Raw genomic sequence first — 17,503 nt, 5'->3', positions numbered from 1 at the left:
TAGACTTCTAGGGCTTTGTTAATTGAAAATTTTAGACTCTTGTCTCTACGCAATTCCATGGGATTTCTGTGAGGACAATTTCTCCTAGGCATTGATGCCATAACCTGTACCTGTGTGTGTTGTTTGGTATATCTCCAATTGCTGGTGTTGCATTAGTTGTGATGAACAACCCATACTACTTCGATTAGCATAACTTCATTTTGATTATACTTATCTCACACTTCTGAAAGTGCACAGGACACTTATTCTTGTGGAAATGAAGCTTCTAAAAGTTCTCAGCTCTGCATTCTTCTCTATGTCATTTTGGAGTGTTTCCAAAACAGCAAACTGAGAGTGCTCTTCTGCTTTTTATTGCCACGGGAATGTCCCAATGAAATCAGTTCTTTCCAGAGCTTCTCTGTCTACAGAAACACCTGTGGAAGCATATCTATGGATGTCACATATCAGGGCCTGCTGGAATGATCCCGCAGACCTTCCTTGTTGTCCTAGGTGCCGTACCGTGCCGGTGCCATCCAAAATGTAGCATCCACTTTTGGGAGATAGTGCTGAAGGGAATGCTTCCTCTTCTCGCGCTGTGGACTTGGACCACTCTTCCTTGTCCTCTCATCCTTGTGGCACGGGTGCACGAAGGCAACCACAGAGTTGTTGCGCATCCTGTGACTCAAACCAAACCATAATCCCAGCCCAGGTTATGAATGTAGCATATCCTAAGGCTTTTCATTCTGATTTCAAATTCAAGGCCCCCTGGATCCCTCAGACCAGATGCACGATATCTCTGATTCAGCCCCACACGTGCTCTACTGGCAAAATTCCCAATTGGTCCCTGGTCCTGCAGATGTACTGGGTGTGGCCATGGGACATATCGGTAATCGCAACCGCGCGACCAGTGTGGTTGATTTATTATTGGTACACAGTTCGGTTTGCTCTCTTGATTCGACCCACCACATCCCACAACGCACTCCAGATCCCTGAGACTCAGCGTGTGCCATCATCCGTAGCTCTATGCCTCACTGACCATTGCCTCTGCTACCTCAAATTTGGCAGCTGGGATCTTGGTCTCAGAATTAACTGTGGGGATATTTTGCGCTGGTTTCTTTGAGTTCTCTCAGCCAAGCATCTGCTGTGCACTCTTGTAAATCTCAGCACATCACCTTCAAACCCATGTCTCCTGTCCGCTTGAGAGTGTGCGTCCAAGTTAAACAGAGTTTCACCCTCGTTGCTCCATCACCAGGGGTCCGAACCTGCACTGGTTTCCATTCCCTGCTTTGCATTCTCCTGCTTCCAGGTGTCCTGAGGCCTCATCCTGTCTTTGGGAGTAACAGACCTCTCTTCGGCCAGTGTCCTATGCTAAGGGCTGGGTGAGTGGATGTTTCCATTGCTCTGTACATGGGAGCGAGTGAGTGCAGGTTGCACTTCTTCTCTGCCAACTGGGCATCGATGAATCAACACTATCCAGATACATTTCACAGAAATGTGATATTTGCGTAGCTCTTTGTTTCTATACAGCCGTGGTGGGAGGGATTGTCCGAAGACAACTCTTTTGACATTGTGTTGATATCCCATTTGCAGTCTTTAAGAAGTTTAACAGAACTCATTTACATGTTTTGGGAGTTATACGAAAATGGAGTTATTTTTTGAAACACACTCAATCGACCTAGAAGCCAGACTTGTCAATTTTGGTAACATTGTGTCAGCTCGACGGAAAAGCTAGACAGATAGAATGCAAACTAGCAGTCCAAACTGTTCAAGGGGTCATGTCAGCTCTTTAAGGTTGAAGCCTCCGAAACCAACAGGAACCATGAAATAACTTTTGGAAACATGGAATACCCCCCAACCTTGGATACACTTGTGCATGTGGTGCCCTGTATCCCAATGACACCTACTGGCCAATGTTGGCATTTCAAGGGGTAACATCCCTCTCTAGGAAAATACAAGAGGAAACAAACCAAATATATACATTTAGGTTTGAATCCAAAAGCACCTAGAGGCATTCTATCTAGGAGAATCCTGCTGCAGTTATGCTAGTCTATTGAGAACCAGGTGTTTTTCTATCAGTGTTGAGAACGCTTAATCATCCGATCCTGTAGTTTAAAGCCATTTAACGCAACCAAGTCTGCACCCCCATGATATAGTGCCCCCGGGGGCTTGACTCAAGTGAAAGACGATCCACACAAGCTGTGTCTTTAATGTCATTGGCGACTTTTACAGTTCAGTTCACTTTCTGACTTGTACTATTTACCTTCACTGTCTTGAAAAACTGAAGCCTAATACAGATTCATGTTCAGTCAAAGATTCCCCTCACTTACCACACTCCCTTCACCCCAGGGAAGACAGAAACACAACATTTGCTGAATCTAGCGGAAGGACATCGTTTCTAGGTGTGAGCTAAGTATTCAATTTTATCTATTTCAGCCGAGACTATTTGACCTTTAAGGTGTTCACTGTTGTTCACAGAGAGTGAAGCTGGAGGAACTCTGATTCTACGAGGGGCTTGCTCTTCTCGTAATGGCTTCATTGCAGCTCAGGTACTGATCCTTCAAAATGGATGCCTGAGTGGAGGGGAGGCAAGGGCAAGTGCTCACTAGCTAGGCCCAAACCTGGGAAAAGGCTTACCTGGGCTTGTTGAATTTTGGTCTGAATGGCTTGGGAATGCCCCTTGGGACGTGTGGATTCTCACGACCTCTTCCAAGAACAGGAGCGTTTTGATCATCTCTGCCATTTCTTCTCCTTCAGACGTCAGGGACCTTGGACCCGTTATTGGAGAAGAGAATTGAGGAACTTCCTCAAGTCCACGTTGGCACTCCGTATGTTTCTGCCTGTATCAGTGAGTTTCAATATGTCTCATGAATGTCTTTTGAGCCTGGTATCCTCTACAGCTGTCTCCACGCCAGTATTCTCCATTGTAGCAGAACATCTCTCATCCATGTGTTCGCATCTCTCCTCAATCCGTGCAGCCAGCTTATCGGCCAGCTTCTCTTCGTGTCTCCCCTAAAGTCGACTTCACCAGGACTGGGCAAGTCTGAAAGTACCTCGGAGCCTGACCAGTAAGCTGATGACAGGCAGATCTTCCACTGTCTGCCCTTTCAGGTTCTGGAAACTGACCTGTGACCTCAGGTCTTTGGGCAGCAGCAGTATCTCGAACTTACACAGCTTCCCGGACCAAACACCTAAGCCAAGCTCCACAGAGGGCGGCAGCCCCTCCATCACACTGATCCACCCACAGAACTCTGCCCGGTTACCTAGGATCCAACAGCCACAACAAGCCTCGCGGTACACACCAACATTCCACCTGGAATCCAACCGCTAACTGCCATCCCCAATGGCTGCTGCATCTTGTCAGTGTTGGGGGAGGGGCTGCATCCGACGAGAGGTTCCTAAGGTAAATGTGATTCTACCCACTAGCGTCCCATGGGCCTTTCTTCTTCCCTCTTTCCTTTTGTTCAGAGCTCTATGCACCGTACCAATGGAGGGAAGTGTGTCCCTTTTCAGTTGATGGTTTCACACGTCTTTAAACTTTCTAACAGTTCACAGTACACAGGGACCCACTAAAGGAGACTTATGTTCCTATAAGATCCGTACACCCGGAATACATATGCGTCGCCTGATTTCTGCTGAAACACCCACACTCTCAGGACATGGATCCATTGGATTCATGGGGGCTGAAATTCCAAGAAATGAAACCAACCCCAATGTGCACTTTGCTGTCGGTCTCTTTTGCACTTAGTACACTTTGGCAGAGCTACTTGCCTTTGTTATAGGCTTCTTACATTTCTTCTCTACGTAGCCTAGAATATGGCATTCCTTCATCCTGTTGGAAGACATACAAGTCTACATCACGGACTAGGAATCCATTTGATTCCAAATCGGCATTAGTTTTAGGTCACGATATGCTCTTATGAATCAAAATTTACGAATATGAATGCACGCTTCTGATTTCCGAATACAAGTGTGCTGAGTACATGCAAGCCACGATACTGGGTCGATGCGTTCTGAATGACCCTTGACCTCACCTTGAGTATTTTCTTTTGAATAATCATGGTTCCCTTTGTATATGTCAGCCAACCATACCATTTTCGTGCTTGTTTGTTGGTTTGATTCTTTGTTGGTCTTCTTCTCGCTTGTTTTGCAAACACGTCAGGCCATGCATCTCTCCTTTCGCTTCAAACAGAGTCAAATAAGCTGATTCACTTAAGAGAGTGCTTCCAATCACCTATGATTCCCTGCTTCCCTCTCCCATCTTTAGGGTTTTGATGTCCTCCTTAAGTTCTTCTTCTTTCTTCTCTGCCACACATGCTCTTCTTGCTTTTCCAATAATGGTTTCTTCTTTCCATTCCATCTTGCTGCTTTTCTATTCAGGGGAGTTTTCTCAACCTTTCTTTTAGAAAAACTTTTGAACTGCTGAATTCTTTTAAGATTTGCCGGTCTGTAGAATTCTCTAGCTCTGCCGTTATTTGGAATGGTGTTCATGTGGCATAGGCTACCCTAGGTGGCAGCATTTGGCCATTCAGGATATGGTCTGTGTCCTGGCACTCCTCCCTGTCCTGCAATATTGCTGCCGAGATATCAGCTGAAACCCCTCTGGAGGTTTCCTTGTGACTATGTTGTTTCCTCCAGGTGCATTTTAAATCACTCGGATATTCGTGAACTTTGTTGATTTGAATCATACAGCTGCTGGTAGGTCTATTGGGATTCCACCTCCTTCGGATGCTGTGTAATTCCTGAATTCGCATAGATGATTCTTTCTTGCCTTTCAGCAAGTTTCAGTCTGATTTTTCTACAGATAAAATTTCAGACACTTTTTGTTTCTTTATCTCTTGCTTTTCCATCTGGGACTCATGATTTCTATTCTTTCATGCCCTGTCTTAACCCAGGGTTCAACTGCAATGTTTTCATTTGTTTGCACTTGCTTTCCTATGTCTGCTTCTGACCGAGGTTTTTCTCTTCCCCTGTCTTCACAGTCATTCACGCGTCCCTCTGCATTATCTAGTCTGCTAAGGACTGAATTTTAGCCCTGATATTATCACAACCATTGAGTTTCCTGATATTTTTGGCTCGTGTTGAGACTTTCTCTTCCCCTTTTCTGGTATTCTGCCTTTTGTGATTCTGAGATACTGGTGTTCTTCAGTGTTTTCCTGACCTTCATTTTCAACACTTGTTCTGGATAGCGTTTTGCAGACTAGTTGTTTGAAAGCTTATCTTTTGCGCCTTCAATATCTTTGGAACTGAAAATGGTACTTCCTGTTTCTTTTACTGTTCTTCTTCATCTCTACTGGTCAGGTAATATCAGGTATCTCATGTAGACTTCTAGGGCTTTGTTAATTGAAAATTTTAGACTCTTGTCTCTACGCAATTCCATGGGATTTCTGTGAGGACAATTTCTCCTAGGCATTGATGCCATAACCTGTACCTGTGTGTGTTGTTTGGTATATATCCAATTGCTGGTGTTGCATTAGTTGTGATGAACAACCCATACTACTTCGATTAGCATAACTTCATTTTGATTATACTTATCTGACACTTCTGAAAGTGCACAGGACACTTCCTCTTGTGGAAATGAAGCTTCTAAAAGTTCTCAGCTCTGCATTCTTCTCTATGTCATTTTGGAGTGTTTCCAAAACAGCAAACTGAGAGTGCTCTTCTGCTTTTTATTGCCACGGGAATGTCCCAATGAAATCAGTTCTTTCCAGAGCTTCTCTGTCTACAGAAACACCAGTGGAAGCATATCTATGGATGTCACATATCAGGGCCTGCTGGAATGATCCCGCAGACCTTCCTTGTTGTCCTAGGTGCCGTACCGTGCCGGTGCCATCCAAAATGTAGCATCCGCTTTTGGGAGATAGTGCTGAAGGGAATGCTTAATCTTCTCACGCTGTGGACTTGGACCACTCTCCCTTGTCCTCTCATCCTTGTGGCACGGGTGCACGAAGGCAACCACAGAGTTTTTGCGCATCCTGTGACTCAAACCAAACCATAATCCCAGCCCAGGTTATGAATGTAGCATATCCTAAGGCTTTTCATTCTGATTTCAAATTCAAGGCCCCCTGGATCCCTCAGACCAGATGCACGATATCTCTGATTCAGCCCCACACGTGCTCTATTGGCAAAATTCCCAATTGGTCCCTGGTCCTGCAGATGTACTGGGTGTGGCCAAGGGACATATCGGTAATTGCAACCGCGCGACCAGTGTGGTTGATTTATTATTGGTACACAGTTCGGTTTGCTCTCTTGATTCGACCCACCACATCCCACAACGCACTCCAGATCCCTGAGACTCAGCGTGTGCCATCATCCGTAGCTCTATGCCTCACTGACCGTTGCCTCTGCTACCTCAAATTTGGCAGCTGGGATCTTGGTCTCAGAATTAACTGTGGGGATATTTTGCGCTGGTTTCTTTGAGTTCTCTCAGCCAAGCATCTGCTGTGCACTCTTGTAAATCTCAGCACATCACCTTCAAACCCATGTCTCCTGTCCGCTTGAGAGTGTGCGTCCAAGTTAAACAGAGTTTCACCCTTGATGCTCCATCACCAGGGGTCAGAACCTGCACTGGTTTGCATTCCCTGCTTTGCATTCTCCTGCTTCCAGGTGTCCTGAGGCCTCATCCTGTCTTTGGGAGTAACAGACCTCTCTTCGGCCAGTGTCCTATGCTAAGGGCTGGGTGAGTGGATGTTTCCATTGCTCTGTACATGGGAGCGAGTGAGTGCAGGTTGCACTTCTTCTCTGCCAACTGGGCATCGATGAATCAACACTATCCAGATACATTTCACAGAAATGTGATATTTGCTTAGCTCTTTGTTTCTATACAGCCGTGGTGGGAGGGATTGTCCGAAGACAACTCTTTTGACATTGTGTTGATATCCCATTTGCAGTCTTTAAGAAGTTTAACAGAACTCATTTACATGTTTTGGGAGTTATACGAAAATGGAGTTATTTTTTGAAACACACTCAATCGACCTAGAAGCCAGACTTGTCAATTTTGGTAACATTGTGTCAGCTCTATGGAAAAGCTAGACAGATAGAATGCAAACTAGCAGTCCAAACTGTTCAAGGGGTCATGTCAGCTCTTTAAGGTTGAAGCCTCCGAAACCAACAGGAACCATGAAATAACTTTTGGAAACATGGAATACCCCCCAACCTTGGATACACTTGTGCATGTGGTGCCCTGTATCCCAATGACACCTACTGGCCAATGTTGGCATTTCAAGGGGTAACATCCCTCTCTAGGAAAATACAAGAGGAAACAAACCAAATATATACATTTAGGTTTGAATCCAAAAGCACCTAGAGGCATTCTTGCTAGGAGAATCCTGCTGCAGTTATGCTAGTCTATTGAGAACCAGGTGTTTTTCTATCAGTGTTGAGAACGCTTAATCATCCGATCCTGTAGTTTAAAGCCATTTAACGCAACCAAGTCTGCACCCCCATGATATAGTGCCCCCGGGGGCTTGACTCAAGTGAAAGACGATCCACATAAGCTGTGTCTTTAATGTCATTGGCGACTTTTACAGTTCAGTTCACTTTCTGACTTGTACTATTTACCTTCACTGTCTTGAAATACTGAAGCCTGATACAGATTCATGTTCAGTCAAAGGTTCCCCTCACTTACCACACTCCCTTCACCCCAGGGAAGACAGAAACACAACATTTGCTGAATCTAGCGGAAGGACATCGTTTCTAGGTGTGAGCTAAGTATTCAATTTTATCTATTTCAGCCGAGACTATTTGACCTTTAAGGTGTTCACTGTTGTTCACAGAGAGTGAAGCTGGAGGAACTCTGATTCTACGAGGGGCTTGCTCTTCTCGTAATGGCTTCATTGCAGCTCAGGTACTGATCCTTCAAAATGGATGCCTGAGTGGAGGGGAGGCAAGGGCAAGTGCTCACTAGCTAGGCCCAAACCTGGGAAAAGGCTTACCTGGGCTTGTTGAATTTTGGTCTGAATGGCTTGGGAATGCCCCTTGGGACGTGTGGATTCTCACGACCTCTTCCAAGAACAGGAGCGTTTTGATCATCTCTGCCATTTCTTCTCCTTCAGACGTCAGGGACCTTGGACCCGTTATTGGAGAAGAGAATTGAGGAACTTCCTCAAGTCCACGTTGGCACTCCGTATGTTTCTGCCTGTATCAGTGAGTTTCAATATGTCTCATGAATGTCTTTTGAGCCTGGTATCCTCTACAGCTGTCTCCACGCCAGTATTCTCCATTGTAGCAGAACATCTCTCATCCATGTGTTCGCATCTCTCCTCAACCCGTGCAGCCAGCTTATCGGCCAGCTTCTCTTCGTGTCTCCCCTAAAGTCGACTTCACCAGGACTGGGCAAGTCTGAAAGTACCTCGGAGCCTGACCAGTAAGCTGATGACAGGCAGATCTTCCACTGTCTGCCCTTTCAGGTTCTGGAAACTGACCTGTGACCTCAGGTCTTTGGGCAGCAGCAGTATCTCGAACTTACACAGCTTCCCGGACCAAACACCTAAGCCAAGCTCCACAGAGGGCGGCAGCCCCTCCATCACACTGATCCACCCATAGAACTCTGCCCGGTTACCTAGGATCCAACAGCCACAACAAGCCTCGCGGTACACACCAACATTCCACCTGGAATCGAACCGCTAACTGCCATCCCCAATGGCTGCTGCATCTTGTCAGTGTTGGGGGAGGGGCTGCATCCGACGAGAGGTTCCTAAGGTAAATGTGATTCTACCCACTAGCGTCCCATGGGCCTTTCTTCTTCCCTCTTTCCTTTTGTTCAGAGCTCTATGCACCGTACCAATGGAGGGAAGTGTGTCCCTTTTCAGTTGATGGTTTCACACGTCTTTAAACTTTCTAACAGTTCACAGTACACAGGGACCCACTAAAGGAGACTTATGTTCCTATAATATCCGTACACCCAGAATACATATGCATCGCCTGATTTCTGCTGAAACACCCACACTCTCAGGACATGGATCCATTGGATTCATGGGGGCTGAAATTCCAAGAAATGAAACCAACCCCAATGTGCACTTTGCTGTCGGTCTCTTTTGCACTTAGTACACTTTGGCAGAGCTACTTGCCTTTGTTATAGGCTTCTTACATTTCTTCTCTACGTAGCCTAGAATATGGCATTCCTTCATCCTGTTGGAAGACATACAAGTCTACATCACGGACTAGGAATCCATTTGATTCCAAATCGGCATTAGTGTTAGGTCACGATATGCTCTTATGAATCAAAATTTACGAATATGAATGCACGCTTCTGATTTCCGAATACAAGTGTGCTGAGTACATGCAAGCCACGATACTGGGTCGATGCGTTCTGAATGACCCTTGACCTCACCTTGAGTATTTTCTTTTGAATAATCATGGTTCCCTTTGTATATGTCAGCCAACCATACCATTTTGGTGCTTGTTTGTTGGTTTGATTCTTTGTTGGTCTTCTTCTCGCTTGTTTTGCAAACACGTCAGGCCATGCATCTCTCCTTTCGCTTCAAACAGAGTCAAATAAGCTGATTCACTTAAGAGAGTGCTTCCAATCACCTATGATTTCCTGCTTCCCTCTCCCATCTTTAGGGTTTTGATGTCCTCCTTAAGTTCTTCTTCTTTCTTCTCTGCCACACATGCTCTTCTTGCATTTCCAATAATGGTTTCTTCTTTCCATTCCATCTTGCTGCTTTTCTATTCAGGGGAGTTTTCTCAACCTTTCTTTTAGAAAAACTTTTGAACTGCTGAATTCTTTTAAGATTTGCCGGTCTGTAGAATTCTCTAGCTCTGCCGTTATTTGGAATGGTGTTCATGTGGCATAGGCTACCCTAGGTGGCAGCATTTGGCCATTCAGGATATGGTCTGTGTCCTGGCACTCCTCCCTGTCCTGCAATATTGCTGCCGAGATATCAGCTGAAACCCCTCTGGAGGTTTCCTTGTGACTATGTTGTTTCCTCCAGGTGCATTTTAAATCACTCGGATATTCGTGAACTTTGTTGATTTGAATCATACAGCTGCTGGTAGGTCTATTGGGATTCCACCTCCTTCGGATGCTGTGTAATTCCTGAATTCACATAGATGATTCTTTCTTGGCTTTCAGGAGGTTCAGTTTGATTTTTCTACAGATAAATTTTCAGACACTTTTTGTTTCTTTATCTCTTGCTTTTCCATCTGGGACTCATGATTTCTATTCTTTCATGCCCTGTCTTAACCCACGGTTCAACTGCAATGTTTTCATTTGTTTGCACTTGCTTTCCTATGTCTGCTTCTGACCGAGGTTTTTCTCTTCCCCTGTCTTCACAGTCATTCACGCGTCCCTCTGCATTATCTAGTCTGCTAAGGACTGAATTTTAGCCCTGATATTATCACAACCATTGAGTTTCCTGATATTTTTGGCTCGTGTTGAGACTTTCTCTTCCCCTTTTCTGGTATTCTGCCTTTTGTGATTCTGAGACACTGGTGTTCTTCAGTGTTTTCCTGACCTTCATTTTCAACACTTGTTCTGGATAGCGTTTTGCAGACTAGTTGTTTGAAAGCTTATCTTTTGCGCCTTCAATATCTTTGGAACTGAAAATGGTACTTCCTGTTTCTTTTACTGTTCTTCTTCATCTCTACTGGTCAGGTAATATCAGGTATCTAATGTAGACTTCTAGGGCTTTGTTAATTGAAAATTTTAGACTCTTGTCTCTACATAATTCCATGGGATTTCTGTGAGGACAATTTCTCCTAGACATTGATGCCATTACCTGTACCTGTGTGTGTTGTTTGGTATATTTCCAATTGCTGGTGTTGCATTAGTTGTGATGAACAACCCATACTACTTCGATTAGCATAACTTCATTTTGATTATACTTATCTCACACTTCTGAAAGTGCACAGGACACTTCCTCTTGTGGAAATGAAGCTTCTAAAAGTTCTCAGCTCTGCATTCTTCTCTATGTCATTTTGGAGTGTTTCCAAAACAGCAAACTGAGAGTGCTCTTCTGCTTTTTATTGCCACGGGAATATCCCAATGAAATCAGTTCTTTCCAGAGCTTCTCTGTCTACAGAAACACCAGTGGAAGCATATCTATGGATGTCACATATCAGGGCCTGCTGGAATGATCCCGCAGACCTTCCTTGTTGTCCTAGGTGCCGTACCGTGCCGGTGCCATCCAAAATGTAGCATCCGCTTTTGGGAGATAGTGCTGAAGGGAATGCTTCCTCTTCTCGCGCTGTGGACTTGGACCACTCTTCCTTGTCCTCTCATCCTTGTGGCACGGGTGCACGAAGGCAACCACAGAGTTGTTGCGCATCCTGTGACTCAAACCAAACCATAATCCCAGCCCAGGTTATGAATGTAGCATATCTTAAGGCTTTTCATTCTGATTTCAAATTCAAGGCCCCCTGGATCCCTCAGACCAGATGCACGATATCTCTGATTCAGCCCCACATGTGCTCTATTGGCAAAATTCCCAATTGGTCCCTGGTCCTGCAGATGTACTGGGTGTGGCCAAGGGACATATCGGTAATCGCAACCGCGCGACCAGTGTGGTTGATTTATTATTGGTACACAGTTCGGTTTGCTCTCTTGATTCGACCCACCACATCCCACAACGCACTCCAGATCCCTGAGACTCAGCGTGTGCCATCATCCGTAGCTCTATGCCTCACTGACCGTTGCCTCTGCTACCTCAAATTTGGCAGCTGGGATCTTGGTCTCAGAATTAACTGTGGGGATATTTTGCGCTGGTTTCTTTGAGTTCTCTCAGCCAAGCATCTGCTGTGCACTCTTGTAAATCTCAGCACATCACCTTCAATCCCATGTCTCCTGTCCGCTTGAGAGTGTGCGTCCAAGTTAAACAGAGTTTCACCGTTGATGCTCCATCACCAGGGGTCAGAACCTGCACTGGTTTCCATTCCCTGCTTTGCATTCTCCTGCTTCCAGGTGTCCTGAGGCCTCATCCTGTCTTTGGGATTAACAGACCTCTCTTCGGCCAGTGTCCTATGCTAAGGGATGGGTGAGTGGATGTTTCCATTGCTCTGTACATGGGAGCGAGTGAGTGCAGGTTGCACTTCTTCTCTGCCAACTGGGCATCGATGAATCAACACTATCCTGATACATTTCACAGAAATGTGATATTTGCTTAGCTCTTTGTTTCTATACAGCCGTGGTGGGAGGGATTGTCCGAAGACAACTCTTTTGACATTGTGTTGATATCCCATTTGCAGTCTTTAAGAAGTTTAACAGAACTCATTTACATGTTTTGGGAGTTATACGAAAATGGAGTTATTTTTTGAAACACACTCAATCGACCTAGAAGCCAGACTTGTCAATTTTGGTAACATTGTCTCAGCTCTATGGAAAAGCTAGACAGATAGAATGCAAACTAGCAGTCCAAACTGTTCAAGGGGTCATGTCAGCTCTTTAAGGTTGAAGCCTTCGAAACCAACAGGAACCATGAAATAACTTTTGGAAACATGGAATACCCACCAACCTTGGATACACTTGTGCATGTGGTGCCCTGTATCCCAATGACACCTACTGGCCAATGTTGGCATTTCAAGGGGTAACATCCCTCTCTAGGAAAATACAAGAGGAAACAAACCAAATATATACATTTAGGTTTGAATCCAAAAGCACCTAGAGGCATTCTATCTAGGAGAATCCTGCTGCAGTTATGCTAGTCTATTGAGAACCAGGTGTTTTTCTATCAGTGTTGAGAACGCTTAATCATCCGATCCTGTAGTTTAAAGCCATTTAACGCAACCAAGTCTGCATCCCCATGATATAGTGCCCCCGGGGGCTTGACTCAAGTGAAAGACGATCCACATAAGCTGTGTCTTTAATGTCATTGGCGACTTTTACAGTTCAGTTCACTTTCTGACTTGTACTATTTACCTTCACTGTCTTGAAAAACTGAAGCCTGATACAGATTCATGTTCAGTCAAAGATTCCCCTCACTTACCACACTCCCTTCACCCCAGGGAAGACAGAAACACAACATTTGCTGAATCTAGCGGAAGGACATCGTTTCTAGGTGTGAGCTAAGTATTCAATTTTATCTATTTCAGCCGAGACTATTTGACCTTTAAGGTGTTCACTGTTGTTCACAGAGAGTGAAGCTGGAGGAACTCTGATTCTACGAGGGGCTTGCTCTTCTCGTAATGGCTTCATTGCAGCTCAGGTACTGATCCTTCAAAATGGATGCCTGAGTGGAGGGGAGGCAAGGGCAAGTGCTCACTAGCTAGGCCCTAACCTGGGAAAAGGCTTACCTGGGCTTGTTGAATTTTGGTCTGAATGGCTTGGGAATGCCCCTTGGGACGTGTGGATTCTCACGACCTCTTCCAAGAACAGGAGCGTTTTGATCATCTCTGCCATTTCTTCTCCTTCAGACGTCAGGGACCTTGGACCCGTTCTTGGAGAAGAGAATTGAGGAACTTCCTCAAGTCCACGTTGGCACTCCGTATGTTTCTGCCTGTATCAGTGAGTTTCAATATGTCTCATGAATGTCTTTTGAGCCTGGTATCCTCTACAGCTGTCTCCACGCCAGTATTCTCCATTGTAGCAGAACATCTCTCATCCATGTGTTCGCATCTCTCCTCAACCCGTGCAGCCAGCTTATCGGCCAGCTTCTCTTCGTGTCTCCCCTAAAGTCGACTTCACCAGGACTGGGCAAGTCTGAAAGTACCTCGGAGCCTGACCAGTAAGCTGATGACAGGCAGATCTTCCACTGTCTGCCCTTTCAGGTTCTGGAAACTGACCTGTGACCTCAGGTCTTTGGGCAGCAGCAGTATCTCGAACTTACACAGCTTCCCGGACCAAACACCTAAGCCAAGCTCCACAGAGGGCGGCAGCCCCTCCATCACACTGATCCACCCATAGAACTCTGCCCGGTTACCTAGGATCCAACAGTCACAACAAGCCTCGCGGTACACACCAACATTCCACCTGGAATCGAACCGCTAACTGCCATCCCCAATGGCTGCTGCATCTTGTCAGTGTTGGGGGAGGGGCTGCATCCGACGAGAGGTTCCTAAGGTAAATGTGATTCTACCCACTAGCGTCCCATGGGCCTTTCTTCTTCCCTCTTTCCTTTTGTTCAGAGCTCTATGCACCGTACCAATGGAGGGAAGTGTGTCCCTTTTCAGTTGATGGTTTCACACGTCTTTAAACTTTCTAACAGTTCACAGTACACAGGGACCCACTAAAGGAGACTTATGTTCCTATAATATCCGTACACCCAGAATACATATGCGTCGCCTGATTTCTGCTGAAACACCCACACTCTCAGGACATGGATCCATTGGATTCATGGGGGCTGAAATTCCAAGAAATGAAACCAACCCCAATGTGCACTTTGCTGTCGGTCTCTTTTGCACTTAGTACACTTTGGCAGAGCTACTTGCCTTTGTTATAGGCTTCTTACATTTCTTCTCTACGTAGCCTAGAATATGGCATTCCTTCATCCTGTTGGAAGACATACAAGTCTACATCACGGACTAGGAATCCATTTGATTCCAAATCGGCATTAGTGTTAGGTCACGATATGCTCTTATGAATCAAAATTTACGAATATGAATGCACGCTTCTGATTTCCGAATACAAGTGTGCTGAGTACATGCAAGCCACGATACTGGGTCGATGCGTTCTGAATGACCCTTGACCTCACCTTGAGTATTTTCTTTTGAATAATCATGGTTCCCTTTGTATATGTCAGCCAACCATACCATTTTGGTGCTTGTTTGTTGGTTTGATTCTTTGTTGGTCTTCTTCTCGCTTGTTTTGCAAACACGTCAGGCCATGCATCTCTCCTTTCGCTTCAAACAGAGTCAAATAAGCTGATTCACTTAAGAGAGTGCTTCCAATCACCTATGATTTCCTGCTTCCCTCTCCCATCTTTAGGGTTTTGATGTCCTCCTTAAGTTCTTCTTCTTTCTTCTCTGCCACACATGCTCTTCTTGCATTTCCAATAATGGTTTCTTCTTTCCATTCCATCTTGCTGCTTTTCTATTCAGGGGAGTTTTCTCAACCTTTCTTTTAGAAAAACTTTTGAACTGCTGAATTCTTTTAAGATTTGCCGGTCTGTAGAATTCTCTAGCTCTGCCGTTATTTGAAATGGTGTTCATGTGGCATAGGCTACCCTAGGTGGCAGCATTTGGCCATTCAGGATATGGTCTGTGTCCTGGCACTCCTCCCTGTCCTGCAATATTGCTGCCGAGATATCAGCTGAAACCCCTCTGGAGGTTTCCTTGTGACTATGTTGTTTCCTCCAGGTGCATTTTAAATCACTCGGATATTCGTGAACTTTGTTGATTTGAATCATACAGCTGCTGGTAGGTCTATTGGGATTCCACCTCCTTCGGATGCTGTGTAATTCCTGAATTCACATAGATGATTCTTTCTTGGCTTTCAGGAGGTTCAGTTTGATTTTTCTACAGATAAATTTTCAGACACTTTTTGTTTCTTTATCTCTTGCTTTTCCATCTGGGACTCATGATTTCTATTCTTTCATGCCCTGTCTTAACCCAGGGTTCAACTGCAATGTTTTCATTTGTTTGCACTTGCTTTCCTATGTCTGCTTCTGACCGAGGTTTTTCTCTTCCCCTGTCTTCACAGTCATTCACGCGTCCCTCTGCATTATCTAGTCTGCTAAGGACTGAATTTTAGCCCTGATATTATCACAACCATTGAGTTTCCTGATATTTTTGGCTCGTGTTGAGACTTTCTCTTCCCCTTTTCTGGTATTCTGCCTTTTGTGATTCTGAGACACTGGTGTTCTTCAGTGTTTTCCTGACCTTCATTTTCAACACTTGTTCTGGATAGCGTTTTGCAGACTAGTTGTTTGAAAGCTTATCTTTTGCGCCTTCAATATCTTTGGAACTGAAAATGGTACTTCCTGTTTCTTTTACTGTTCTTCTTCATCTCTACTGGTCAGGTAATATCAGGTATCTAATGTAGACTTCTAGGGCTTTGTTAATTGAAAATTTTAGACTCTTGTCTCTACGCAATTCCATGGGATTTCTGTGAGGACAATTTCTCCTAGACATTGATGCCATTACCTGTACCTGTGTGTGTTGTTTGGTATATTTCCAATTGCTGGTGTTGCATTAGTTGTGATGAACAACCCATACTACTTCGATTAGCATAACTTCATTTTGATTATACTTATCTCACACTTCTGAAAGTTCACAGGACAATTCCTCTTGTGGAAATGAAGCTTCTAAAAGTTCTCAGCTCTGCATTCTTCTCTATGTCATTTTGGAGTGTTTCCAAAACAGCAAACTGAGAGTGCTCTTCTGCTTTTTATTGCCACGGGAATATCCCAATGAAATCAGTTATTTCCAGAGCTTCTCTGTCTACAGAAACACCAGTGGAAGCATATCTATGGATGTCACATATCAGGGCCTGCTGGAATGATCCCGCAGACCTTCCTTGTTGTCCTAGGTGCCGTACCGTGCCGGTGCCATCCAAAATGTAGCATCCGCTTTTGGGAGATAGTGCTGAAGGGAATGCTTCCTCTTCTCGCGCTGTGGACTTGGACCACTCTTCCTTGTCCTCTCATCCTTGTGGCACGGGTGCACGAAGGCAACCACAGAGTTGTTGCGCATCCTGTGACTCAAACCAAACCATAATCCCAGCCCAGGTTATGAATGTAGCATATCTTAAGGCTTTTCATTCTGATTTCAAATTCAAGGCCCCCTGGATCCCTCAGACCAGATGCACGATATCTCTGATTCAGCCCCACATGTGCTCTATTGGCAAAATTCCCAATTGGTCCCTGGTCCTGCAGATGTACTGGGTGTGGCCAAGGGACATATCGGTAATCGCAACCGCGCGACCAGTGTGGTTGATTTATTATTGGTACACAGTTCGGTTTGCTCTCTTGATTCGACCCACCACATCCCACAACGCACTCCAGATCCCTGAGACTCAGCGTGTGCCATCATCCGTAGCTCTATGCCTCACTGACCGTTGCCTCTGCTACCTCAAATTTGGCAGCTGGGATCTTGGTCTCAGAATTAACTGTGGGGATATTTTGCGCTGGTTTCTTTGAGTTCTCTCAGCCAAGCATCTGCTGTGCACTCTTGTAAATCTCAGCACATCACCTTCAAACCCATGTCTCCTTTCCGCTTGAGAGAGTGCGTCCAAGTTAAACAGAGTTTCACCCTCGGTGCTCCATCACCAGGGGTCCGAACCTGCACTGGTTTCCATTCCCTGCTTTGTATTCTCCTGCTTCCAGGTGTCCTGAGGCCTCATCCTGTCTTTGGGAGTAACAGACCTCTCTTCGGCCAGTGTCCTATGCTAAGGGCTGGGTGAGTGGATGTTTCCATTGCTCTGTACATGGGAGCGAGTGAGTGCAGGTTGCACTTCTTCTCTGCCAACTGGGCATCGATGAATCAACACTATCCAGATACATTTCACAGAAATGTGATATTTGCTTAGCTCTTGGTTTCTATACAGCCGTGGTGGGAGGGATTGTCCGAAGACAACTCTTTTGACATTGTGTTGATATCCCATTTGCAGTCTTTAAGAAGTTTAACAGAACTCATTTACATGTTTTGGGAGTTA

The 17,503-nt window shown here is 45.2% G+C and overlaps 1 long non-coding RNA gene across 1 annotated transcript; it reads left to right on the top strand.

The window, feature by feature from the left end:
• Window positions 1–2,303: 2,303 nt before the first annotated feature.
• Window positions 2,304–3,102, top strand: LOC140692817 (uncharacterized). The gene is made up of 3 exons (XR_012068419.1): window positions 2,304–2,525; window positions 2,734–2,824; window positions 2,955–3,102. It is a non-coding gene; the product is annotated as an uncharacterized lncRNA (long non-coding RNA).
• Window positions 3,103–17,503: the final 14,401 nt, after the last annotated feature.

The sequence above is a fragment of the Vicugna pacos genome, unplaced genomic scaffold (assembly GCF_048564905.1).
Source record: "Vicugna pacos unplaced genomic scaffold, VicPac4 scaffold_18, whole genome shotgun sequence".
NCBI lineage: Eukaryota > Metazoa > Chordata > Mammalia > Artiodactyla > Camelidae > Vicugna > Vicugna pacos.
This window is presented reverse-complemented; position numbering and strand designations above follow the sequence as displayed.